Here is a 27802-nt window from a genome sequence, read left to right on the forward strand (position 1 = left end):
AGAGAGGAATACCACCTTCTCTTAGAGGGAAAACAATTCAAATGACAGTGGATTTCTCATCAGAAGTCATGAAGCCCTAAAGGAACGGAACAACATTTTTCAAGTGCTTAATGAACAGCCAACCCCGAATCCTACATCCAGAGAAAATACCTTTCAGGAATGAAAAAGAAATTAAGACATTCTTAGATGAAGGAAAGCTAAGGGAATTTGTCACCAGCATAGCTACCCTAAAAGAATGGATGATGGAAATTCTATAAACAGAAAGAGCATGATTAAAAAAAAAAAAAGTATCTTGAAACATCAGGAATGAAGAAAGAACATGGCAAGCAAATACCTAGATAAATACGATAGGTTTTCCTTCTTTTCCTTTGTTTTCTAAATTATATTTGATGGTTGAACCAAAAATTATAACATTATCTGATGTGGTTTAAGTGTATACAGAGTAAATACTTAAGACTGTTATATTATAAATGAGAAAAGGTAAAGGGGCCTAAAGGGAAGTAAAGCTTCTACGCTCCATTAGAACTGTAAAATGATGACATCATTCAACTATGATATGTATATAAAATATAATAGGTAGAGCAGAGACTAAAAAAGCTATACAAAGAGATATATATAATAACATTACAGATACATCAAAATGAATTCTAAAAGTTTTTCAAGTATCCAGAGGAAGGCGGGGGGGGGGAACCAAGAAACAACAACAAAAACAGACCCCCCCCAAAAAAAGGCCCCAGAAAACAAATAATAAAAAAGCAGACTTAAGCCCTAACATATCAATAATTTCATTAAATTTAAATGGGCTAAATATATCAATTAAAAGACAGAGATCAGTAGTGGACTGCAAAACATGACCCAATGGCTTGCTGTCCATAATAAACTCACAAATATGATACCGGCAGATTGAAAGTAATAAGTGGGCAAAGACATACCATGTAAACATTACTAAAAAAAAAAAAAAAAGGAATGGCTATATTAATATCAGAAAAAGTACATTTCAGAGCAAAGAAAATTACCAGAGACAGAGAGTGACATTACAGAATGACAAAAAGGTGAAACCACCAAGAAGACACGGCAATCCTAAATGTGATTCCCCAAACAATGACATTGCAAACTACGTGAAGTAAAAATTGATAAAATGGAAAGGAGAACAAGACAAACCCATAATTACAGCTGGAGACACCAACCTCCCTCTCTCAACAATGTAGGGAGGAACTATATAGAAAATTAGCAAGGACACATAAGAATTAAGTCACACCATCAGCCAACAGGATCTAATTGACACAGAACACCCCACCCAATGACAGCAAAACACACATTCTTTTCAGGTACCCATGAGACGTATACCGAGATAGACCATATCCTGGGCCATAATGTGCAAGACTGTTGAATCACAGATCTGTACCTCTGAAACAAATACTACAATATATGTTAAAAAAGAAGAAGAAGAAGATAGCAGGAGGGGAAGAATGAAGGGGGGGAAATCGGAGGGGGAGACGAACCATGAGAGACGATGGACTCTGAAAAACAAACTGAGGGTTCTAGAGGGGAGGGGGGTGAGAGGATGAGTTAGCCTGGTGATGGGTATTAAAGAGGGCACGTTCTGCATGGAGCACTGGGTGTTATACGCAAACAATGAATCATGGAACACTACATCAAAAACTAATGATGTAATGTATGGTGACTAACATAACAATAAAAAACTTAAAAAAAAAACAACCTCAACAAATGTAAGAGAACTGAAATCATACAGAGTGTGTTCTCTGACTACAACAGAATCAAACTAGAAAGCAAACAGAAAGATAACAGGACAACCTCCAAACACTTAGAAACTAAACACACATCTGGATAATCCATGGGTCAGAGAAGAAGTCTCAAAGGAAATCCAAAAATTTCAATGAACAGAATGAAAAGGAATATCTAACATATCAAAGGTTGTAGGACATGGCTAAAGCACTCTGAGAGGGAAATTTTTAGCACTAAATACATACATTAGAACTGCCATATGGCCCAGCAGTTGCACTCCTGGGCATTTATCTCAGGGAAATGAAAAGTTATGTTCACCCAAAAACCTATACGTGAATGTTTATAGCAGCTTTATTCATAATAGCCCCAAATGGAAAACAACCCAGATGTCCTTTAGTGGGTGAAGAGTTTAACAAACTATGGTTCATCCATACCATGGAATACTACTCAGCAATAAAAAGGAAATAATTATTGATATACACCACAAACAGGATGAATCTCCAGAAGATTATGCTGACTGGAAAAGCCAATCCCAAAAGATTATCAACGGTATGATTCAATTTATGTATCATTTTGAATTGACCAAATTATAGAAGGACTACAGACTGGGAGACAATATTCACGATACACATTATCTGACAAATGACTTGCATCTTGGAATTGAACAAATAGGAACGGACACTTCACAAAAGATATCCAAATGGTTGATAAACATGTGAGAATATGCCCGCCATCGTTAGTTCTCAGGGAAATGGAGATTTAAAACCACAATGTGATCACACTACACTAGAATGGCTAACATTAAAAAGATTAACAATACCAAATTGGCAAGGATATGGAATAGCCGTACGTTGTTGGTGGAAACATCAAATAGTGCAGCTACTTTGAAAACCTGTTTAGCAGCTTTGTAAAGTTAACAAGTACCTACCATTTTGACCCAATAATTCTACTTGCTTACCCCAAACAAATGAGGACATATGTTGACATAAACACTTGTACAAAAATGCTCAGAGCAGCTTCATTTATCGTGGCGTCAAACCCGAAACAACCAGGTCCATCAATAGAGAATGAGAAAACATATTTGGTGCATGTTTACCCATTTACTCAGCAATGCAAGAAACAAAACAAAACAAAAAAGCAAACTGCTAACGCAAGTAACAGTATGGATGAAAACCGAAAACATGGTGTGCATATGAAGCCGGACACAAAAAGACAGATACCATGGCTGCATTTACAGGAAATTCTAGAATAGGCAAAACTAATCTACGGTGAAATAAATAAAAATGGCAGTTGCCTCTGGCTGGTACAGGGAGAGCTGACCAGAAATGGGCATGAGGAAACTTTCTGGGATGATGGAAATATTCTACCTCTTGCTAAGAACAGCCTGAACAGGTATATATATTTTCCGTAACTCACCAACTGTACAATAAAATGTGTGTACTTCACTGCATATAAACCAGACCTCAATAAAAATGTTTTTAAAGACTCGTGCAAGGGGCGCCTGGGTGGCTCAGTTGGTTAAGCGACTGCCTTCGGCTCAGGTCATGATCCTAGAGTCCCGGGATCGAGTCCCGCATCGGGCTCCCTGCTCGGCAGGGAGTCTGCTTCTCCCTCTGACCCTCCCCCATCTCATGTGCTCTCTCTCTCTCTCTGTCATTCTCTCTCTCAAATAAATAAATAAATAAAAATCTTTAAAAAAAAAAAAAAAGACTCGTGCAATACCTAAGTGGACAGAATAAATCTTCAAAGTTCTTCTTAGCCTGACCATTGATCTGCACCCCATTTTCCTTTTTCAAATGCACGGACATTTGCCCCCTGTCTGACCTTGTTATCCTTCTAGTCCTTTTTAATGCATGAATATGCCCATATGCATACCTACAACACGCATGCATTTTCTTCGAACATAGATGGGATCACAGCATAGACATGGTATTCTATGCAGAGTTGTCCCCCCAAATGTGCATCTGATTATCACTCCCTCCCTGTCCCTTAAAGCTAATGGTCTTTTTGTTGCCTTAGGACAAGGTTCAACCCCCAACCTGGATTATAAGAACCCTGAGAAGTCCGGGCCCTTCCTCCCTGGCCAGTCTCATACCCTCACCTTCCCTCTCCATAATGAACATCTCCCTGCCTGGACCCCCTCTGCCTGAAACATTTCCACCACCTTCCCCTGCTTCTGTTTGTCTAATATGCATTCTTCTGTCGTCGTTTATAAAGTCACTTCTTCCGGGAAGCCTTCCCGACTTGCAACCTGGGCTGGGTGCCCACTCCCGCCCCTGTTCCCCCATGCCTATGTTGTAACTGTTTCCTCTACTGGGCTTTCAACTTAGCAGTAGTGGCCCAATCACCATACAAATGGTTCTAACTCCAGCCTCTGGACCAAGGCCCCGATGGATTCTCCCCGGACATGTGAGCATGCCAATGTGCTCTGCAAACCAAAAGCCCCATCCAAACATGTGGCCATGATGTTGTGACCACATGAGCAATAGGGGATCTTCCTCAGGCTTTGGGGGAAATCACATCTACTGTAACCTCCCAGTAAGTCAGTCCTCGGAGGTGTGGAACAGGTCAATTTTGACTACCCACGGTGTGGGCAGGTTGCCCCAGAGACCTCCTTCCTCCTGCATTTCCCTTCCTGGGACCGAAGGAAGAGATTCAGGTCAGAATGCAAGCTTTCCAGGAGCCGTTCCGAAGGCAACAGAGGGCAATTTACAGTAGTATTAATGTGTTTCCTTCTGTATACTGTTCCTTCCCCTCACTGCCTCCATGCTAATAAGGCAACCACCTCGGGGAAGGTTTGTGGCAGGAAAATGAAAATCTCTGAGCTCCTGGACAGCTCCCGGAAGGACGGGTGAAACTCAGACCTGGATTTCAGTTGATGTAAGAAGGGTCAAGAAATGGGTTCTTTTTTTCTTTTCATAAACTGCAATTTTGTAGAGCAGTTGTAGGTTTACAGAAAAAAAACGAACAGAAAGTACAAAGTTCCCACATACTCCTTCTGACCCCCCAACTCCCTCCCGCCCACAGTTTCCCCTTTTATTAATACCTTCCATTACTGTGGTATATATGTTACAACTGATGAACCTACGTTGATACACCAATATTAACCGAAGTCCGCAGTTTACATTACGGTTCCGTCTTTGTGTTATATAGTGTTATATACAGTTACCAAATGCAAAATGCCATGTATCTACCATGACAGTATCATAAAGAATCGTTTTACCCGCTCTAAAAATCCCCTGTGCTGTCATCTATTCATCCCCTCCCCTCTCTTCAACCCCTAGCAACCACTGATCTTTGTACTGTCTCTACGTTTTACCTTTACCAAAATGTCACCCAGTTGGTGTTATACATTATGTAGACTTTTCAGACTGGCCTCTTTCACTTAGTAATATGCATCTAACGTCCCTCCGTGGCTTTGTGTGTCTTCATAGCTTCTTTCTATTACTAAATAACATTTCGTTCTATAGATATACCATAATTTGTTTATCCACTCACCTACTGAAGGGTATCTCGGTGGCTTCCAATTTGGGGCACTTATGAATGAAGGTGCAGGGTTTTGTGTGGAAATAAGTTTTCAACTCCTTTTGGTAAATACCTAGAAGCCCAACTGCTAGATCATATGGCAAAACTTCTTAACTTTCTAAGAAGCTGCCAGACTCTCTTCCAAAGGGGCTGTACCATTTTGCATTCCTACCAGCAATGAACCAGAGTTCCCGCTTCTCCACATCCTCGCCAGCATTTGGTGTTTTCAGTGGTTTGGATTTTCGCCATTCTAATAGGTGGGTACTGGTATCATTTTAACTTCCAACTTCCCTAGGGACATACGATGTTGAGCATCTTTTTATATGTTTATTTGCCATCTGTATCTCTTCTTTGGTGAGCAGTTCAGATCTTTTGCCCATTTATGCTTTTTATTTTTTAAAGGGAAATTTTTATTCAAGTATGATGTTATGTATAAAATGTACACAGATCATAAGAGTAGTTTGATGAGCTTTCACAAAATGATCACACCCATGGAACCAGCACCCAGATCAAGACGCAGAACATAATCGATATCCTTAAGAACACCCCCCGCCCCAACTGCCTCTCCTGATTACTACACTATTGCCTATTTTTATTTTCTAAAAAGATTTTATTTATTTGACACAGAGAGAGACAGCAAGAGAGGGAACACATGCAGGGGGAGTGGGAGAGGGAGAAGCAGGCTTCCCGTAGAGCAGGGAGCCCGATGTGGGGCTCGATCCCAGGACCCTGGGACCATGACCCCAGCTGAAGGCAGACGTTTAACAACCGAGCCACCCAGATGCCCCAACTATTGCCCATTTTTAAATTGGGTTGTTTATTATCTTATTGTTGAATTTTAAGAATTCTTTGTATATTCTGGACACAAGTTATTTATCAGAGAAGTGTTTCGCAAATACTTTATTGCAGTCTACAGCTTGTCTTTTCATTCTCTTTACAGTGTCTTTAACAGAGCAGAAGTTTTCATGTTAATAGAGTCCAACTCATCAAATTTTTCTTTCATGGATCATACTTTTGGTATTGTACCTAAAAACTCATTGCCAAACCCAAGGTCATCTAGGTTTTCTCCAATTATCTTCTAGGAGTTTTATGGTTTTGCATTTTATCTTTAGGTGTATGATCCATTTTGAATTAATTTTGTGAAAGGTTTAAGCTTAATGTGTCAATTCACTTTTTGCTGTCAAAGATCAGTTGATCAGGGCACCTGGGTCGGCTCAGTCGTTGGGCGTCTGCCTTCGGCTCAGGTCATGATCCCAGGGTCCTGGGATCGAGCCCCGCAGTGGGCTCCCTGTTCTGCGAGAAGCCTGCTTCTCCCTCTCCCATTCCCCCTGCTTGTGTTCCCTCTCTTGCTTTCTCTCTGTCAAATAAATAAATAAAATCTTAAAAACAAACAAACAAACACAAAGATCAGTTGATCATACTTGTGTTGGCCTATTTCTGGGCTCTCTATTTCATTCCATTCATCTATTTGTCCATTCTTTCACCTATATCACATTGTTTTGATTATTAAAGCTTTATTGTAAGTCTTGACGTTAGAAGTGTCAGTTCTCCAACTCTGTTCTTTTTCTTCAATATTGTGTTGGCTGTTCTGCATCTTTTGCCTTTCCATATGAACTTTAGAATTAGTTTGTTGACACAAAGTAATTTGTGGGGATTTTGATTGGAATGGCATGGAATCTGCAGCTTGAGTTTGGAAGAACTGGCATACTGAGTCCATGAACATGGAATATCTTTCCATTTATTTAGATCTTCTTTGACGTCACTCCACCAGGGTTTTGTAATTTTCCTAATGTAGATTCTGTACATATTTTGTTAGATTTATTCCTAAGTATTTCTTTTTCTTTTTCTTTTTTTTTTTAGTGCTAATGTCAATGGTGTTATATTTTTTATTTCAAATTCCAACAGTTTATTGCTGGTATATAGGAAAATGACAGATTTCTCTGTATTAATCTTGTATCTTGCAACTTCCCATAATCACTTACTAGTTTCCAGGTTTGTTTGTTTGTTAGTTTTTGGTCAATTCTTTAAGATTTTCTACATAGATAATCTGGAACATATTGTACAGAATTGATATAATTGTTCTTTAAATGTTTGGCAAAATTCACGAGTGAAACCATCTGGGCCTGGTGCTTTCTATTTTGGAAGGTTATAAATTATTGGTTAAATTTCTTTAATAGATACAGATCTATTCCAATGATCCATCCTTGTGTGAGCTTTGATTGTGTCTTTCAGGAATTGGTCTATTTTGTCTAAGTTATCAAAGTTGTGGATATAGAGCTTTTCATAATATTCCTTTATTATCTTTTTAATGTCCATGGGATCGGTAGTGATTAACTTTATAAAATTCAGATATAATTCACATAATAGAATATGCACCATTTTAAGGTGCACACTTTAGTGCTTTCGGCATATTCACTATGTTGTGTATCCATCACCACGATCTAAATCCACAACATTTCCATCACTCCAGAAAGAAACCCCATACCCATTAGCAGTGACTTCTCCCTCCCCCTATCATCTGACAGCCACTAATCTACTCTCTGTTTCTATGAATTTCCTTATTCTGGACATTTCATATAAGTGGAATCACAACATACTATTTTTGGCATCTAGCTTTTTTTACTTAGTGTTTTCTAGATTCATCCATGTTGTAGTGTGTTATAATACTTATTCCTTTTCATGACTGAATAGTATTCCACCGTATGGCCATATCACGCCTAGTTCTTAAATACTTCAGTTTATGGATCAACATTCATATTGGATACCTGTAGACCACCTGCTCCTGTCCAGAGCAAAAGAAAAAGATGAGAGACATTATCCAGGTATGCACGTTTCCCTTCTGCATAAAGGACAGTAAGAAATGGACCTAGCCTGGAATCTCCTCTGTGATTAAAAAAAAAAAAAAAAAGGAGCCTGCTTGAGTCTCATGGGCTTAAATAAACCACTGTTACTATCACCAACCAGGCAGGCATACGCACAGAGCAAGCTTTCAAGGTAGACCTTCTTTTACCTCCACTGACACGTGAAGAGACTACGGCTCCGAGAAATAAAGCCCCTTTCTCAGGGTCTGCAGGAAGGATGCCAGTTAGGTCTGCCTAACGTCGAAGCCCCCCTCAGCTCTCAGGTAACATCCAGAATTTTTTCCCTAGTTGCTCTAGCAGCAGGAATTCCTAACCTTTTTATGCCCTAGATCTGAAGTCTACAGACCCTTCTTCAGAATAATGTTTCAAATGCACAGAACAAAATACATGGGACAGCAAAGGAAATGAATTACACTGAAATACTGATTATTACAACAAATTGGCAGTCCACTAGTTTGTTGTAACAATCAACCTTGTGAAACGGTCATTTATGTTCTCCTCATCAACACATGAAATAACAAAATCCAGCAGCCGTCTAAGCACTATTATCACTTGAAAGTAGGGCGCCTGGGTGGCTCAGTTGGTTAAGCGACTGCCTTCGGCTCAGGTCATGATCCTGGAGTCCCTGGATCGAGTCCCGCATCGGGCTCCCTGCTCGGCAGGGAGTCTGCTTCTCCCTCTGACCCTCCCCCCTCTCATGTACTCGCTCTCTCTCATTCTCTCTCTCTCAAATAAATAAATAAAATCTTAAAAAAAAAAAAAAAAAGAAAGTAGTCAAAAGCATAAATGTCATTTGAGATGCTCCCAACATGACATGCAAAGTGATAGGACCACACCTGGATTTCTACTGGGGACCAAGTCACAGGCACTACTAATATGACTGTGGCTTGTTGTTTGTGTTCATAATGGAAGAAACACTGAGCTTCATTCAGTTAGAGGTGGGTGACAACCAAGATGGTGCAGGTTTCCCACGCAAGTTCTTGGACCCCCTGGGTAAGAGCCCTTGCTCCCCAGAAGCTGTGTGACCCAGAGGAACAGGCATGTGGGCAGGGAGAGTAGGGCCTGATACAGATCACCGTATTCAGGAGTCCTGCTGTGAGGAGGGGTCATCTTCCTGCTCACCCTCCTTCCCTAGTCTGGAACTCCTCAAATCCCCTTCTCCTCTGGGAAGGGCCCTAAATAGTGTTTCCATTTCCCCTGCTGGTTCCCATCTTATTCTTAGTCTTACCTGTCCTAGCTCTCTCAAGACAGTTTAATGCCTTCTTAAAATAACACCCTGGAGAGGTTTGGGGAGTTTCTAATCTCTCATATCAGACTTCTTATATGACTTCAGAAGGGCAGTCCCTAAGCACAGGTCCCCCGGGAGAGGGGGAGGCCCCAGCTAAATGTGTGGTACAGAGACACTGAATGAAAACCCAGGGCAGAGCCCAGCAAGGGGGGCCCTGGGGGCACAGCAATTCCCTGGGCAGAGAGCCACTGCCCTCCCGCCTCCTGGGGGGCTGCTTGGGTTAACAGAGAACAGTGAGTTAAGCCACATAACCTCTGTGGACCTCAGTTTCTTCATCCATAAAATGGGAGATGGGCCTCTCCATATGGGGTGGCCCATTATGGGGTGGGGGATGGACAACAAAAGTCCCTGAATACAGCCCCAAACGAACCATCAGGCATGTTCAGAGTTCACCCCCTAGCAAGATGAGACCCAGGGGAAACTCACCAAGTGGTGAGCACCAAAGGGGGGCTTTCTGGCCTTCTACTACATGCTCAGTGCACAAAACGACCACAGCTTCCCCTCCCCCAACTGCACACCTCCTGCTGTTCTGAGACATAGCCAGGGAGGGGATGGTTTGGGGCAGAGCCAGAGCTTGGACCCAGACCTCTTCAGCCCCTTCCCGTTCTTCCTCTAAAGTCAAGGCACCCATCTGGGGCCTTGTGCAGAGTCCTCTCTGTCTTGGCCTCAGTGTCTCCACAGAAAAAGTGCCTTCTGAGGGCCCTTCCAGCTCCAGTCTGACCCAGGAGGGATGAAGCATTTCCTTCCCACCTACGCCACCCACCTCCATCCCCCAGCAAGGGGACAGTGGCCCCAGCTGCAGTGGTCCCGGTGCACAGAGACTACTTTGCTTCCCGTCTAACCACGGTGATAAAGGTCGGGGGGACCGCAGACGGGGCGGGGGGACAGGTGCAGGGAAGCCCGACTCCACAAAAGCACATGCCCCTGCATCACCAAGTGACGGCATCACCAAGATGCAACACCTGTTTCCATGGCTCTGGAGACCTGCCTGCCCCCCACAGCAGTGATTGGGGGTGGGGGAGAAGGGGGCACAAGGCAAGAGGGACAGACAGAGAGAGAGAGAGGATAGGCAGCAGGGGGAGGCATGGTGAAGAGGGGGCTTAAAGGCCAGGGTTGACCAGAAATACCCTTAAAACGTCCTGGGCCTGGGGACAGATGAAAGAAGTTCAAAAACAAAAACAGAAAAGTCAAAATGCACACCAGCAGCCCCAGTGTTTCCTGTTTTTCTAACAAATCACCAATGATTTCCAAGAAAAGCAAGCCGTGCTGCGCTCGGCCCCGGGCACAGCCGCAGAATTTGCACATCTGGCCTGTGCTTCGAGAGCGCCCCGTGCCCCGCGCACCCCAGGGCACAGGATGTGGCCGACGGAGAGGTCTGCAGCTCCAGGGTGCACAGGGGCGCAGGGCCGTGAGCGCTGGGGAGCCCTCTCTGCAGGAAGACCCCTTGCAGACCCTTCCGGGGGCGGGGGGGTCACGTAGGGGGGCTTCCCCAGGCCTGATTTCTCTGAGAATTTCCAGGCTGGTGGCGCGGGGGTTCGGGGAGACCCTGTGGGGCCAGGTTTCCCCTAGAGGAGGGCGAGGCACCCAGGGGCTTTTCGCAAGTGCCCCCCCCCCACACACACACAAAGGGTCCTGGGCTCTTTCAAAACCTCCCCTGGACGGAAGAGCAGACCCTGGAGCTGGGCAGAGGATCAGCCCCCTTCTCACCTCCCCGGGAAGCGAAGCGTACCCTGCTCCTACCTGCCCACCCTTCCAGGAAAATCCAGCTGCCCCTGCAGAGCCCCTCTCTGCACCCCTTCCCCTGCCCCAGCCCTCTTCCCTCCTCATCCTTAACCAGAGCCTCCTTCAGCGGTTCCTCTGCGCACTCCCGTGCTTCACCCACAGCTGATGCCCCAGGCCCTGAGCAGATACATGCCTCCTTCCCTGCCAGCGATGCCAGGGCAGGGAGGGGGTCTCTACGCACAGACACTGAGCAACCTCGCATCACCCATTCAGGCTGGGGGCAAGTCCTATGGGCCTGCAGGCGCAGTGAGCCGCCCCAGCAGCCGGGGCTTGGGTCAGAGGCAGGCTGTGGGTGGGAGTCATGGATGGAAGGAAGGCAGAGGTGTCCCACCTCTATCTGCTTTCAGCCTCACCCCTATTTGGCTGCTAAGCCAGTGGGCAGAGTAATCCTTAGGTTGACAACACACACGCGCGCTAAACCATTTGAAAGCAAGCTGTTGGTTGGGATATCATGACAAATCACTATTAAATGTTAGATTGAACTGTATCAAACAGGAGTGAGTATCAGCAAGTGCATATGGTTCAATCTAACACCTGAGCACGCACCCCTTAAGAACAAGGGCGTTCTCCAACCTGAAGATACCATTATCACACCGAGCAAAAAAATAACGACAAGGTTTGCCTGCTGTGCCCCAGGTGTGTACATACTTTGCAGAGCACAAGCTCTGTGCCTGACTCCCCACCATCCCCACACCTGGGGGGTGGGGGCTCATCCCTGGGGCAGGAGGGTGGGCAGGCGTGGGAGGAGGGAGGACGCTGGGCTCAGCAACCACCTTCCACTGGGAGTTTATGCTGGCCGGGCTGCCCGGCAAATATCCGAAAACCCTCCACAACCCCATGACAACACAAAATGAGAATTCTTCCCCAGGGAAAACAGAAGGTAGGTGACGAGGCTGTATTTTCCCAAGATGGGGTCACCCCATCTCTCATCCCATAGCCTCTTCCACGGTGCAGCCGTGCCCCTTGCCCATCAAGACGTGGAGCCTGAGCGGGCTTGTGACTGTTTTGACCAACTGGTGACAGCAGACGCAACAGCAGGTGGCTTCCCAAGCTGGGTCATCAGGCAGAGCAGCTCCTGCCTCATTTGCTGGAAGCCTTACACTTGGCGCTCGGAGCGGTTGAGTAATAGATCCGACTAGCCAGCTAGAGGTTGCCACGACAGGAGGAAGCCCATAAGAGGGTGTCCAACCTAAATTCATTTACTCAAAGAAGAACTTCCCTTATCGAGTGAATATGTCCACAAGATATTTTGCTCGATGCTGTGGTAGATACAAACATGACTAATACACCACCCTTCATTTCAGATACTGAGATCTGCTGACGCCACCCTGGAAGGTGTCACCTCCTGGGGACTAGAATGACCACAGCCAACACACCAGGCACGCTCCTGCCTCAGGACCTTTGCACTTGCTGTTCCCTTTGCCTGGAGTTGCTCTTCTCCCAGATGTCTTCTAGGTTCACTCCCTCGCCTCTTTCCAGTCTTTACGTTATGTTCTCAAGGAGGGCTTCTGGCAAACCCTACCTCTGGCACACCCTGTTTTATTTTTCCCACCCCTTACTACCAACGGACACACTGTACATGTTACTTATTATTTATCATATGTGCTGCCCATCCTTTTCCTCCAGCCCCATTAGAATGTAAGCTCCACAAGGGCTTAGAAGAGTGCCTCGCACATATTTGCTGGATGAATGAGTGCATAACGAATGAATGAGGGAACAATAAAGAGATTTCAAGGATGACAAAAGAAGAAAAGAAGAGAGACGGATATGGGACCACGCACACCTCGCCTGACTGAGGTAAGGATGCTGCTTTTCTCAGATGAATCTTCAGGTTGATCCGCAGCAAGGCTTCGGGATGGTGGCATGCTTCACCTGGACAGCAGCTGGAAGGTTTCCTTGGGTTAAAATCAAGCCATCTGATAAACTGTGTTCCTCTAAACATCTGATGTCTTGGAAGCGTGATTCCTGGGACGTATGGCAAAGACAGAAGGGAGGTCCCCGAAAGAGAATGGACACAAAGGAGGAGTGAGCGTGTCAGGAAAGGAAGGCTTGAGAAAAGCACCAAGGACCCAAAAAGGGCCTGTAGAGTTATTTTCAGAACTCAAGCCTGGGGATAAGGCTAGCCACTCCGGGCAGGTGGGGCCATAATTACAGATGCTCTAGAGAAAGCAGAACCGCTCTACCGCCTACTTCCTCCATCACTCTTTCTCAAAGAGAATGGTCATCCTACTGGAAAGTATGGATCAGAGAGGGTTTATTTAACCAACAGCAAGCACGTATTCAGGGTCTACTATTGGAGGGTCTTAGTAGGCACTGGGGGTCCAGAAATCTCAAGGAGCTCACGATCAGATGGGAAGATGGGATCCTCAAAAGTCACCACGCATAGTGACAGGACCACCACCACCACCAATGACAAATACAAACCAGACAGAAATCACTAGAAAAACAGGCAAAAGACTTGAATACATCTTTCATGAAAGAGGCTCTCCAAATGGCCAATAAACATGAAAAGGTGCTCAATTTCATTAGTCATAAGGGAAATGCAAATTCAAACCAGGATATAATACCACCCACCAGAATGGCCAAAATGAAAAACATAGAAAACCCTGTTTGTGAGGATGTGAAGCACCGTGAACCCTCACGGCTGCAGGTGCGGGGGGGTGCAAACCAGGACAACCAGTTAGCAGTACCCACTCAAGTGCAACCTGTGCATGGCCCATGACGCAGCGATTCCACTCCCAGACTTTTACTCAAAGGACACACACCGCAAACTTCAGAGCAGCACTATTCGAACTGGATTGTACCTAAGGGGTGAGGCATCCAGTGAAGGTTAATATGCAGTGCAATAGGAACTTGGAAGAGGGAGAAGGTCAATTAGCAATGCTTCTCTGAGAGGGTAATTCCCAAGATAATTCTTCAGGAAGGAACAAATGCCCTGGGATTCAGGCACAGCAGTGGGAAGATGGACAGAGGTGGGATGCAGGCTCAGTGGTGGGAAGATGGACAGAGGTGGGATTCAGGCACAGCAGTGGGAAGAGGATAGAGGTGGGATTCAGACATGGTGGTGGGAAGATGGACAGAGGTGGGATTCAGGCACAGTAGTGGGAAGAGGATAAAGGTGGTATTCAGACATGGTGGTGGGAAGATGGACAGAGGTAGGACTCAGGCACAGCAGTGGGAAGATGAACAGACGTGGGATTCAGGCACAGCAGTGGGAAGAGGATAGAGGTGGGATTCAGGCTCAGCAGTGGGAAGATGAACAGAGGTGGGATTCAGGCACAGCAGTGGGAAGATGGATGGAGGTGGGATTCAGGCGCAGCAGTTGGAAGATGGGCAGAGGTGGGACTCAGGCACAGCAGTGGGAAGATGGACGGAGGTGGGATTCAGGCACAGCAGTGGGAAGAGGATAGAGGTGGGATTCAGGCTCAGCAGTGGGAAGATGAACAGAGGTGGGATTCAGGCACAGCAGTGGGAAGATGGATGGAGGTGGGATTCAGGCGCAGCAGTTGGAAGATGGGCAGAGGTGGGACTCAGGCACAGCAGTGGGAAGATGGACGGAGGTGGGATTCAGGCACAGCAGTGGGAAGAGGATAGAGGTGGGATTCAGGCTCAGCAGTGGGAGGATGGATGGAGGGGGGATCCAGACACAGCAGTGGAAGAGGTTAGAGGTGGGATTCAGGCACAGCAGTGGGAAGAGGATAGACGTGGGATTCAGGCTCAGCAGTGGGAGGATGGATGGAGGGGGGATCCAGGCACAGCAGTGGGAAGAGGATAGAGGTGGGATTCAGGCATAGCAGTGGGAAGATGGACGGAGGTGGGATTCAGGCACAGCAGTGGGAAGATGGACAGAGGCAACAGGCATGAGAAAGCATGATTCCTTTAGGGAAGGGCAGGTGATCAGCTCCACTGCAGGATAAAGTATGACACAGGGCGCACTGGGAAATTTTGCTTCATGGGCTGGGGTGGCAGAAGGGAATGGCCTTGGATAGCAGGCTAAGTGTTAAGGGTTTATTCAAGAGCCTTGTGTGGCCATTGCTGAACTTTCAACCGGTGCATAACACATCAGCCTTGGGATTCAGAAGATCACACCAACAAGGGGGTGAGGGGGAAACCAGGGGACAGACAGCCGCCCCAGAGGGCTCTGAAGTCAAATAGAGAGTTTGCTGCTTAAAAGGAGCTGAGAGTTGCAGATGAGCATAAATACATCCCCAAGTCATAAGGAAACCAGAGTTTATGAACGGGGACTGCTACTGATCATCTTTGAAGAACTGGAGTAAATGAAAGATGTACAAGAGAAATCTGGAGAGCGAGACAGACAGACAAAGACAGAGACGGACACTAGAAAGGGCTGTCTCAATTTAGAGGATATCAAAAGCGTAGGATCTTGGGAGCTACAGTCTCTGAGCCGGCCAGAACCCTGGCGGAGTTCTCTGTATGCCATTAAAAGCAGTTTGAGAACGCTCATGAAAGGACCAGGGGGTCACCAGGGGCTGGAATGGCCTCATGAACAGTAATACAAGAAAATGCACGAAAATAGCATCTCTGGATTTGAGCGAGTCCTGCTAGAGCCTCATGAGAACGTGGAAAAGTGAGAGCTGAAGAAGGACACAGACAGAGGGATTCACCGCTGGCTTAATAGTGGTGTCAGCTAAAGGGTGTCAGCTAAAAGGATGTCAAGGATCTTCATCAGAACTCAGCTGTTGGCCCTTTAAAGCATGCCATTTCTCAATACACCGCATAGGCACCACCACCATCCATCTCCAGAACTTCTTCATCTTCCCGAACTGACACTCCACACCCAAGAAATGCTAACTCCCCAAGCCCCTCTTCCTATCCCCCAGCCCCTGGTAATCACTGGTCTTCTTGCTGTCCCTATGAGTTTGACAGCTCTGGGTTCCTCATATACAGGGAACCATGCCCTATTTGTCCTTTTGCAGCTGGCTCATTTCGCGTCACATAAAGTCTTTAGGGTTCACCTATATTGGAACATGTCAGAATTTTACTCCTTTTTGAGGCTAAATAATATTCCATCGCATGTGTATGCCATGTTGTGTCTACCCTTCAACTGTAGACGGACATTAGGGTAGATTCCAGCTTTCGATAGAGAATGCCATCTGAATTTTAAGGGTTTCCAACAGAGCTCAGAAAGCACACTTGCCACACATCAGAAGGGATAAAGAACCTTTGTCTGACAGTGAGGATTCAGAAAGACCTCAGACTAGTGGAGTCCAAACGTGGATGAGACTCTCCTAATTGTCCTCCTACATCCATTCTCCTTTCTTCTATAATAATATAATGTTTAGAAATCTTAGATTACATTTCCCAGATTGTCTTGTAGTCAAGTGTGGCCATGTGGCTATCCTCTGGCCATCGGAATAGAGGTAGATATTGATGAGTGCAATTTCCACATCATGCCTTTGAAAGGAAGAGGCATGCCTCCTTCCTTCTCTTTCCTCCTCTTGCTAGCTGGAATGCAGATATGATGGCCATTCCTAGGCAGCCATTATGCACCACAAGATGAAAGCCACATGTTCAGGCAGGCAGATCAAGATAGAAGGAGCACAGGTTCCCAACCTACGAAGCGGTCTTCTTTACGCCACCACCATGCTGTCTGTCTGATACAATACAGTTCAGTCAATACTGAGTTGTCTAAGAAGCAAAATTAGATTTTTGTTTGGGTTCTTACTATGTCATTTTGATACAGCTGGTAGGATTTTCCCCAAACTGGTGGAGTAGGTTTTATGATCTGACCTTAGAGACCACAGAGCGTGCCCCCACATTCCCCTTTAAGGAGGCACACCACAGAAGATGAAGTCATACTCCCAGAAAAGCAGCATGCAGCTTCTCTACGGCGAGCCCATCTCTGTGTATCCCACTCTGGGGGTGCTGGAGCAGGGACTGACTTATGTAAAGGTCAGACATCCTTTGGAGTGAACTGGGTTGGCCAGCTAGTACTGAAGCAATTCAAGTCAAGAGGGACAGTTTTGATAACTGAATTCGAGATAATCTCCTGCTGGTTGGGTAGCCGGGACCACGCAAATACAGTCTAGGCATTAACAGAGCTTGTCTTCCTGAAACAAGATCACATAGTTTTGTGAACAATTACGTCCCCAAGGCAAAGCTATGAAGACAATAAAGATCAGTGATTGCCCAGGGTGGCGGAAACAGAAGAAAGGAACGGGCAGGGCACAGAGGAATTCTAGGACATTCAAAATGCTCTGTATAATAGTACAAGGATAGCTATGGGTCACTATACGTTTACCAAAACTCACAGAATGCCCAACACCAGGCGTGAACCCTGAGGTAAACTATGCACTCGGCGTGACTATGATGTGTCAATATAGGTTCATCCTTGGTTAAAAATGTACCATTCTGGTGGATGATGCTGAGAACAAAGGAGGCTATGCATGTGTTGGAGGGAGGGGACGTGTACAGGAAATCTCTGCACCTTCCTCCCAATTTTGTTGCAAACCTGAAATTGCTCTCAAGAATTAAGTCTTTAGGGGCGCCTGGGTGGCTGTCTTTAAGCGTCTGCCTTCTGCTCGGGTCATGGTCCCAGGGTCCTGGGATCGAGCCCCACATCAGGCTCCCTGCTCCGCGGGAAGCCTGCTTCTCCCTCTCCCGCTCCCCCTGCTTGTGTTCCCTCTCTCACTGTGTCCCTCTGTGTCAAATAAATAAAATCTTTAAAAAAAAAAAAAAAGAATTAAGTCTTTATTTAAAAAAAAAAAAGATTATCCTATTGCCGCCTCCATCCACTAGGCAGGTTGTAGGAGTAACAGGCAGTGAGAAGTAATCCCTGATCTTCAAAAACACTGAATGGGGAGGAGAAGGGGGGAAACTGGACTCTGAGGGGTTGAGCTCTGGACCCGAGGTGGGACTGTACCAACCCAATCTCTTTAACAGTCCCCATACAGGAGCCTTGATGGGGAGCCAGCAGAACGGAGCGTTGGTCCAAAAAGGGGCGTTCTCCATCCACCTCGGGATGATGCTGGACCATGACAACAGGCTGCCTTGGGCCAGAGGCAGGAGAACAGGAGAATGAAGAATGGGTGGCACCTCCTTCTTTATCCACGGCCTCCAACACATGGCCATAGTCTCGAAGGCTCGCTTCTGCCAACTCCCACAAGTCCTCAGCACCTTGTTTTTCCAGCTGACTCGGGAACCTTCTAGAACAGCCTCCTCTCCCAACCCCACACAGATTGCACGCCATAGGCCTGAGTATCTTAGCATCACTAGCTCAGAAATGTGTTTTCTGGATGCCACCCAAGGCCAGTCCTTCCCCAAGGCCACCTCCTCAAATCACCTCCCTCAGCCAACTTCTGCCTAACATAAGGGGTTTTATGACCAATCTCTTTAAAAAGTCATGCCCTTGCTTTTTGTCCTTCCTCTGCATCTTAGAGCACCTTAAACCCAAACCAATATTATCACACCAGGACCCGCAGGCTGATGTGACGTCACAGGAGTCCTCTGCACTTCTGCCCTGCAGCTGGGCAGCTCATCTCTATCTTCCTCTAACGGGTTCAGAGGAAGAATTCACCGCAGAAAACCACCTCGGGGCATGAAAAGTCAGGTGGCGACGGTGAGCCCCATCTTTAGATCACCCGCTTGCTACAGAGGGAACCCTAGAGTATTCCTGTCCCCAGGGCCACCAGAGCCCAAGGTGCTTTACCAGACCTGTCCAGACGCTGCTGTCGGGTCGCAGGGATAGCAGGGGATCCTGGACACAAGCTTGTGCTCTTCTATGGGTGGTCCCAGGCTGCCAGGGGGAGCCCAGGGCCACTGCCACAGATGTTGGAAGAGGTGGGGAAGCCAGGCTCAGCCCCCTTGGCCCGTTTCTCAGGGGGCACAGAGAATGGTGTCACTGTCTATGCTGGAGGAATCAGGATGAGAGGGTTCTCTCTCCTAGGTAATCTTTCCCAGTGCTCTCTCCTTCCCAGAAAGCCCTCTTTCCTCCCCAAAGCATTACTGCCATTCAAAAGGTGGGGGAAGGAAGGGGAAAAAAAACCCAAACCTCATCCACGCTTACCCTGGCCCATCGCCCTGCTTGGGAGTGACCGAAGGGAATCTCCCTTTGCTCTAAAGGGTGCCCACATGACTAGCAGCATCACGTTCGGGAACAATGCTTTGTAAGCTGGAAAGGGCAATATGCAAACTAACAATACTTAATGGTAGTACTTTACTTTCTCCCAATTTAAAAACTCCCAAGGGAGTTCTATGCCTCCCTTGGCCTCCCCCAGGGTCAGCATGGCCGGGCACCCCTGGCGATGTTTGCAGAATCCCCAGAAATCCTCCAAGCATTTCTTTGTCCCGCTCCCGCCTAAAAACACGGCTCCTGATTGCCCCACAGCCTGCCGGGTAGGCAGGACAGGAAGCCCCTCTGCCTTGTAAACATCGTGTTGCAAACAGACACTTTACTTCCCCAGGTCCCTGTATAGAAGCAGCCATCAGTCTGGGGCCGGCTGCCCGGGCTTCCCCACCATCAGACTTACAGAACTGCTCGTCTTAAAGCTGACTCACCTGGAGGGTGGCACGAGGGTTCCCCAGGAGTGGGCTCTCAGCATGTGGAATTGGCCAGGGGCCCCTGGGGCCTGGAGGGACCCCATGATGGGGAGGGGGAGACATGTGCCTTGTCCTGTCCAGGAAGGCAAAGACACAGGATTTTGGTGCTCCTTCGGATGCCCACAGAATCCACTGAGGTGCCTGGAGGGTGCAGTTCCTGAGCTGGGGGATGACTGAACCCCGCGAGATCTCAGATGGGGGGGGCGGTCAATCACCTGCCATCCGAGGCTGGGGCCCCGGGCTTCCTCCCTATGGAGGCTCAACCGGCCAACACGGACTGAGCGCCGCCAAAGTCTGGCCCCGCTGGGCATTGGGGAGAAGGGGCTGAACACGACGGCTGGGGAGTCTCCTCATCGGGAGGAGGGAGGAGAGAGGCAAGAGCACATGTTAGGCCCTGGAGAAACTGAGGCAGGCAGCCTGGCTGGAGGAGGGGTGAGCGTTCAGGGAAAAGACTCCAAGAGTCGGACTCGGCGTTGACACCTGAATGGGAAGCCAAGGACTCTGGGCTTTCCCTGGGAGGCAGGGCGTCACCAGAGGCTTCCAGAAGCTTCCGAGCACGGTGACAAAGGGGTTTTCGCAGGAAGAGCCTGCTGCCGAAGCAAGGAAGGCCGCCGGCCGGGCTCACGGTGACAAAAGCTGAATGGCGAGCAGCAGGCGCGGTGGGGAAGTGAGAGAAGCCAGGACCCCGGGCAAGGCGGCGCTATGACATGGCTGGGGAGCGGGGAGATGGAGGGAGGACCCAGAGGTGACTCCAAGGTTTCACGTCTGGGAGGTTGTTGTCACCAGAGACAAGAATGGGGAAGTCCGCAGCGGAAGCCCGCTCTGTGGGTGAGGAGCCGGGCTCCCGACAGGGGCTGAAGTCGAAATGGTGCAAACGGCAGGCATGGGCTTGGAGACGCGGGTGTGGGACAGGGACAGAGATGTACCCCGGGACGGCTGGAAGAGGAGGGGCGGGCGGGAAGAGAGAAAGCCCCAGGGGAGCTGCGGGCATCGGAGGCCTGGGAAACCCCAAGAGACATACCAGGTAGGAGGAGGCCACCGGAATTCGCCGTTACGGAGCCACCAGTGACCGTGGAGGGAGCTGTCCTATAGACAGAGGGCTGGGTTGCAGGAGGCATGGCGCCCCTGGGGTCTAAACCTGGCAGCCGCCAGGAGTCCTGCCATTAAGACAAGTGCCATGAGGGAAGGAGCAGCTCCTCTAAGTCCACACTCGGAGAGCAGATGGGGCAACTTACGGGCTGGGCCCCTTTGATCCAGGAGGGAAGGGGCTGGGAGGGATGAGCGGGCGACCCGGGGACAGAGGCTGGGACGAGGACCTGTCACCTCCCACCCCCACCCCGTGGTCTGAACATCAGGCTGCAGGCCCCGGGGTTCCCTCAAGCGCGATAGCAGGCCAAGGAAAACTCTGACTTTGTCTTCTCAGAACACAACTCCCGAGATGTCAGTACAGAAGTGAATGCAAAACACAAAGATCTATGAAACACTGGCTCCCAAAACCCCACAATAAGAGGCCATTAATCCCCAGGTCCAACACCGGGAGGTTGGGCAGGCTGGCCCTGATAGCGGGTCTCGGATAGCCGCCCGGGAAGGTGATCCTCAAAGTGGGGCTCGATGCGTGTCCCTCAGCAGGGGCTGGAAGGAGCCAAGAACAAGAGAGCCCCCCACAAAAGCCCACGCTCCAGCACAGGATATGGGCGAGGGTCCTGGGGTCTCCTGCCCTGGATGGCAACACTTTTCTGACCACCAAAGCACCCCCACTCCAGAGGAACAGGCTGTGGGTTTTGGCGGGGGGAACCGGCCAGCTTCGGGATTTGTTTATTCAAGGCCACCGAACTCCTTAAATTCAAATTCCGTTCTCAGAACAACCGATTTGTATACAACCAGTCAGACGTGGCCACTATGATTTGGAGAACTAGAGACCTGGGAATGGAGCAGCCGTGGCCTCCATTCTCACGACAATCACGTCTACATATGACATGTATTTCCCCTGAATGCTTCCCCCAACGGGGAACTCATTACCACAAGGCCACCCAGTCCATTGTTGATCTGTTCTGAATTTGTCCACGATCTTCCTTGTAGCAAGCTTGCAGCCTATTTAGGTCCTGTTTTTTCCTTCCTGGAGAATGATCCTCACAGAGCAGGCAGCCTTCGCCTTTTCCCTTCAAACATCTGGAGATAGACACCGCTTGTCCCTGGTGCCCTCTTCTTCTTAGAGGAGGAAAACCTCTCTGCTTCTTCGGTCCTTTGGCATGATGTCATCACCGTCTTGGCGACCTGTGTCGTGTATGACGTGGTTTATCAGCATCCTCACCAGACGCAGCACCTGGAGCCGAACTGGGGCCATCTGGTCGCCCAAGGGCATGGGAAGCAAGGACTCGTGGGAATTCGCGGCTGACTGCTGGAGGCCAAGAATTAAAGGGGACGCCCAGCTGGGGAGCACTGAGGTAGCACCCGACAACAGCAAGACAGAAAAGCAACACGTGGGCCGACCTTACTTACGAGAAAGGATGCGAAAAATCCGAAAGAGGTTCCGAGCACGTCAAACCTGGCACTGCTTTTAAAGAATAAAACGCCTTGACCAAACGGAGTTTGTTCTAGAAATGCAGGACGGGCTCAATCCAAGGAAGCTAAAGATATCATCTGTCACATAAATCTATGGCAAGGCCAAAAAGGATGCAAGAATCTCCTGGTAAGATGCCGACAGAACTATTCGACAGACTTCACTTCCATTCGTGCTTCTAAAACTCCTTCGTCATGAGTAACTGAAGAAAACCTCCTTCACATGTGGCACCTGACTGGGCCCCTGTATCAGAAATACAAGGCCCCGGGCTCAGGCTGGTCCCTGGGCGCTCGGGGAGCTGGGAGCATCTGTGGCAAAGAAAGAGCAGTGCTGGGACGGAGCAGAGGGTTTCTAGTAAGGACGCCACGAGCAAAAGTAACGCTTTTACGTCATCTTGAAAATGGCCTGAATTCAAGACTTGATGAGAAATCCAGAAACCGTAAGCATGGAGGATGGGGGCTCCGTGAGTGGTCAGGGAGCTCATCCCCTGCGCCCACCCCACCCCCCCCACACACTTTTTTTGTTTTTTAAAGATTTTATTTATTTATTTGTCAGAGAGAGAGAGTACAAGCAGGGGGAGCGACAGGCAGAGGGAGAAGCAGGCTCCCGGCTGAGCAAGGAGCCCGACGTGGGGCTCGATCCCAGGACCCCGAGATCATGACCTGAGCTGAAGACAGTCGCTTAACTGACTGAGCCACCCAGGCGTCCCAACCCTGACCTTTTACGCAAAACTCTGAAAGAGAGAGGGAGAGAAATCATGTATATGTGTGTATGCACACGTGTGCCTTTTTTCTGCCCGGGGCGGGGGCGGGGGGCGGTGGTAGAAAATCTACCATCTCCATTATCAAGGAAGAGCTGTAGGTGCAGACGTGATCTAACCCAGAAGAACACACCAAGGAGGTGGGCCGCCCCAGCCCAGCTGCGTGGACGTGGCTCTGTGACCATGTGCCTCGTGCCAAGAGTCCCAACCACGTGGCCATTCAGGCACAGACACTCAGACCCCAAGCGCCCACGCGGACTTCGTGGTTCTGGGAGGACAGCTCTGGATGGAGAAGGATGTGGTGGGGGGGCGGGCGCATTGACCGGATGATAGAAAACCAGCATTTCTTAACCCTGTAAGGGCAGCTGCTCCGGAAAGGGACAGAATGAAGGCTCAGCAGACAGTGTGGCACAGGGCCTCCCTTCGAAGCTGGGGGCCTCCTGCCAGGAGCCCGCATGCTCCCTGCTGATGATCAGTGCCGAGGAAAAGGGGAACCCCGCTAATAGAACTGATGGCCTCCAAGGGCCTGAGCCCCTGGTCCATGCCACACACTGGGCGAGCTACCTGCCTAATGGCAGGGATTACTACGATCGGCATTGCTGTTTCTTTCTGTCTTGCATCTCTCAAGTCTCACCGTGAATAGGATTTGGCTAGGGAAGCCTTTCCTTCACCCTCCAAGCTATATGGAGCTCCCTTTGTGTAAAATCACAGGCCCCCGCTAAATCTCACCAGTGTGATGAAATGGGATGTGTGTGGGTCTAGTGTCTCGCCCGCCTGACGAATCTCATGAGGGCAGGAACACTGTCTGTGTTGCTCGGGAGGGAGGGAGGGAGCCCAGCACGTGCCCGGGACAGGGAAGGTGTTCCGCAGAAAAGTGCTGAGCCAGTGAAGGGAAGGCGGGAGCTCAGGAAGGGACTGCAGAGAGCACCTGTTACATACCTCCCCGCAGGTGAGAACGGACACCCCCCGGGGATGTGCGCGCACGCAACCAAGGTCATATGCCTAGCAGCGCAGGAGACCCGCAGAAACAAGGCCAACCAACTCCAAGAGAGGCAGAAGCCCAGACGCCGCCTTCAGCCCTCACACCCCAGCCCCTGCCCCCAACAAGGAAACCACACAGCCTCATTTGCCTAGGTCAACAACAGCAGCTAGAGGACTCCAGAGGACACGAAAATGAAAAGCACACCCCTCCCTCCTGACCCCACCCTCCTGCAGGCGGCAACTCCCACTGTTGGCGTGCATGGATTTCTTGCCTCCGACATCCTGGCTCGGGGGGTTATGGTGAGAGCTGAACAGCCACACAGAGCATCAGGTGGCTCAGGTGAGCAAGCCAACACTTTGCTGGTCGGACCCTGCAGGCCAGAGTGGTCAGTGCTAATGCAGGAGGACACACAAGGTGTGCTGACAGGGGGAGTGGTCAGGGCCGGGGAGTGGGGAGGGGGTGGTTGGAAAAGACTTCAAAGATGATGAGGTTTGAACAGGGGCGGCGGGGGCAGGGGGGGGATGGAGTCACAGTCCACTGGGCAGTAGAGGAAGGGAATGGCAAGGTGAGGGAAGAAATAGCAGGTGCAAAGGCACTGGGGTTTGCCCAAGCTTCCGGAGGGACAGCAGCACAATGGCCCTGAGCTGGCTGGCGGGAGGCCCAGCTAGCCATGCCAAGGGGTATGGGCCTTCTCCAGGGGGTGGTGGCAGCTCTAAAGGGTTCACAGTCAAAACTCTTGCTTCGATCTGTCGCCTTGCATGACCATGGCAACAGGAGCAAGGCTGAGCTGGGAGCTGGGATAAGGCTGGAGCCTAGTACCCCAACTGGTAGACCCACCAGACCCAAGAAGGACCCAGCGCCAGCTCTGTGCCACCAGTGACCCACTGCGTCCTATCCCTCAGCCCCCAGCCTCCACCTTGCTACAGCTCTATCTCCCTTATCCAGAAGGCACCTAACTGAAACCCCCCCGTTATCCAGAGCCCAGCCGCGAGCCTGGAAGCAAACCGAAAAGACCCGTGGCGGGCCACCACTCATGTCCCCAAAGTCATTATTCTGTGCGCCACCAAGAAAGAAATATTGTTGTCTGTTATAATGGTAAGATGCCATAGATGATAGATGCATCTTGATTTCCGAGTCATTAAAATGTGAAAATATGTATGTCTTCAAATCTATGGAATATCCTAATATGTCATACGTGGTTGCTCTAGGGACGTCTCATCTTCCCTTTGGGCCCAAGTCAGATGTAACCCTTCCTTCGTTCCCTCCCACACACATCTATGCCAGAGCCTCAAAAATCAAACTTAGCCCCTCTCCCCTGAGGGACTGCTCATCACTCTCTGGCCCCTCTAGAAGCTTCCTCTCTTAAGAAGCTGATCCAGGCCTTCAGCCCACCCACAGCTGAGGCAAACAACACTTTTGGTTCACGGGGATCCCACAGGGCCGGCTAGGTCAGGCCACTGGGGTGAGCCTCTTGGAACAAAAGCTGGGGAGCTTAGGTGAATCCAAGCTGGGGATTCTAGGCTGTCCAAGCCAAGAGGCTACTGGGGGCTTCTGGCTCTCCTCCTCTGCCACTTCTCAGCCAAGAGGCCCCTGATCAGTGTGGGGAGCCTCATCATCATTACCCCTCCAGTAACCCCAAACATGCTTTTCACCTAGTACCACCACTTAGCTTCCACTGATTCCTCTTGAAAGAAACAAAGAGAGCAGCATGGGAACGAGGAAGGGGAGGCCGAGGTGGTCTGCTTCCATTACAGCTCGGAGAGAGAAGATAATCATCTCCCTCTTAAGCTGGAGGTGTGTGGGGGGAGGTGGGGGAGATGACGCTTAAAATCCCAACGAGGCCCAGCATACAGAGACCCCCAAGCCTGCCTGTCCCTACAGTCCTGGCAGCTTATGCTTCAAAAAGCAAGGAAGAGTATCCTGAAAAGAGAGGGTATTCAGGAAAAGAGAGCTTGACCATTGGAAACCTTCTGGTCTTCCTGGACCCGCACCACGGTGGGGAGCTGAGGAAGCAGGGAAGCCCCCCGATCTCCATACTCCTGTTATGCAAACGCGCAGGAAACAGCTCCCACGTGCAGCTAGTCTCATCACACTTTTCTCATGGAATTTCCCCACAGCCCCCGCCCCCGGGGGGGGGGGCGCTATTAGAGCCCATTTCACAGATAGGGCAGTGGGCTGGGGGAGGGACAGAAGATGCTCAAGGTCACACAGCAAGACCCCTGCGGCCGCTCAAGTCTCCTTTCCACATCGCACAGGGCTCCCCAGCAACGGGTCCAGGGCATCACTGAAGGAGCTTATCCAAATTTTAGAAAAATACAGATTCCAGACTCTCCCCCGCCCCCCCCGCCCCCCTTCCCAAAGCTGGGCCTGGGGCCCGGGGCATGCGTGCTCTAACAAGCTCTGGGAACCAGCGCCTTACCAGTGGTCCAGGGCAGGAGGGAGAGTGTGGACGAGAAGATGCAGCGACCACGGGAGGGAGGAAGGGAAGGGCGATCCAGAAGGGGCCTTCCGGGCAGACCTGGCCTACTTTGAGCCCTCATTTCGCCTAAACCCACCCCTCCTCTGTGCGCCGAGGCTTGTTAACTCACTCGACACCACATCCTGCTGCTTTCATCTCGCGTTCCTTTTCCCCCTGAACCCTCGCCTCCCTCCTACTGACCCGAACCTCTCACGTATTTACCCGGGGGCCGGGGATGGGCCAGCGCGCGCGCGCACGCGCGCACACACCTGCACACACGCACCCGCGGAGTCACGCAGGGACCCCCGGGCGTCGACACGGCTCCTGCCGCGGCCGGCGCCTGGGCACCTCCGCGACGCGCACGCTCCCCGCGACCGCTCCCCACGACCGTCCGCAGGCGGAGGGGGCGCGGGCTCCCGACCCCCGCTCGGGCCGGCCTTCGAAGGGGGCGGGAGGACGCGGCCACGCGCACCGCCCCGGCGTTCGGCAGGGCCCCCCCCGCCCCGGGACGCCCCTTCTGTCTCCGGACCCCCGCGCCCCCGGGGCCGGGACGCAGCAGGACCGCCCTGCCCGGCCGCGGCGGCCGCCGCTCTCAGAGCCCACTGCCCCCCGACGGTCGCCACGCACCTGCAGTCCCCGCCGGGCGCCGAGCCCCCCTCCAGCGGCGACTCCCCGCGGCTCGCGTGCGGTCGGGACCACGACGCCGCGCAGGGGCCGCGCTGCGAGTCCCCGCATCGGCCCCGGCTGCGCTCGGACTGCGGGCCAGGGGCGGGGCCACGCCGGGGCGGGGCGGGGCGGGGCGGGGCGGGGCGGGGCGCGGCGCCGGCGGGTCTCTAGCGCCACCTGGCGGCCGGGGCGCGCGGGCGCCTGGCCCACGCATCCCCCGAGTCCCGCCGGCCCCGCGCAGCGCAGGAGAGCGGGGCGCCAGCGTGGAGCGCGTCTGCCCTGGAAGGGACAGTCCCGCGCGGGTGGGCGGCCGCGGCCGGAGCGGCCCCGAGCGCCACCGACCCCCCGCGAGTCAGGTGCGGCGGGCCCCGGGGAGCGGAAGCGCGGCCTCGGCCCCGCAGGACGGGTGGGCGGAGCCGGAGGGAGGCTTGGGGTGGGGGCTTCGGGGAAGGAGGAGAAAGGGGAAGCTCCGACGAGCTGCTTCCTTCTCTCACTGCGACCCAGCGCCCCACTTCCTCCTCCTACTTCTATTTTCTTTGGGTGCTGTTAACCTTTTAAATGCCTGCACCCCTGGTGCGCAGACGGGCGCCTGGACCCCCACCCCTCTGCAAGAAG

The 27802-nt window shown here is 50.4% G+C and overlaps 1 protein-coding gene across 5 annotated transcripts in view; it reads right to left on the minus strand.

The window, feature by feature from the left end:
• PIK3R5 (phosphoinositide-3-kinase regulatory subunit 5) overlaps nt 1–27331 on the minus strand; it is a 65343-nt gene extending 38012 nt beyond the window's left edge. For 2 of the 5 annotated variants that reach the window (XM_064583695.1, XM_064583697.1), the window contains exon 1: nt 27149–27328. The gene's annotated coding sequence lies outside the window, so the exon portion shown is untranslated. Of the gene's footprint in view, nt 1–27148 lie in introns of all 5 variants that reach the window. The other 3 variants (XM_045889873.3, XM_045889871.3, XM_064583692.1) reach the window with 3 other exon arrangements.
• Nucleotides 27332–27802: the final 471 nt, after the last annotated feature.

This window comes from Mirounga angustirostris, unplaced genomic scaffold (assembly GCF_029215605.1).
Source record: "Mirounga angustirostris isolate CCGP_5_RB_7025 unplaced genomic scaffold, mMirAng1.0.hap1 SCAF_17, whole genome shotgun sequence".
NCBI lineage: Eukaryota > Metazoa > Chordata > Mammalia > Carnivora > Phocidae > Mirounga > Mirounga angustirostris.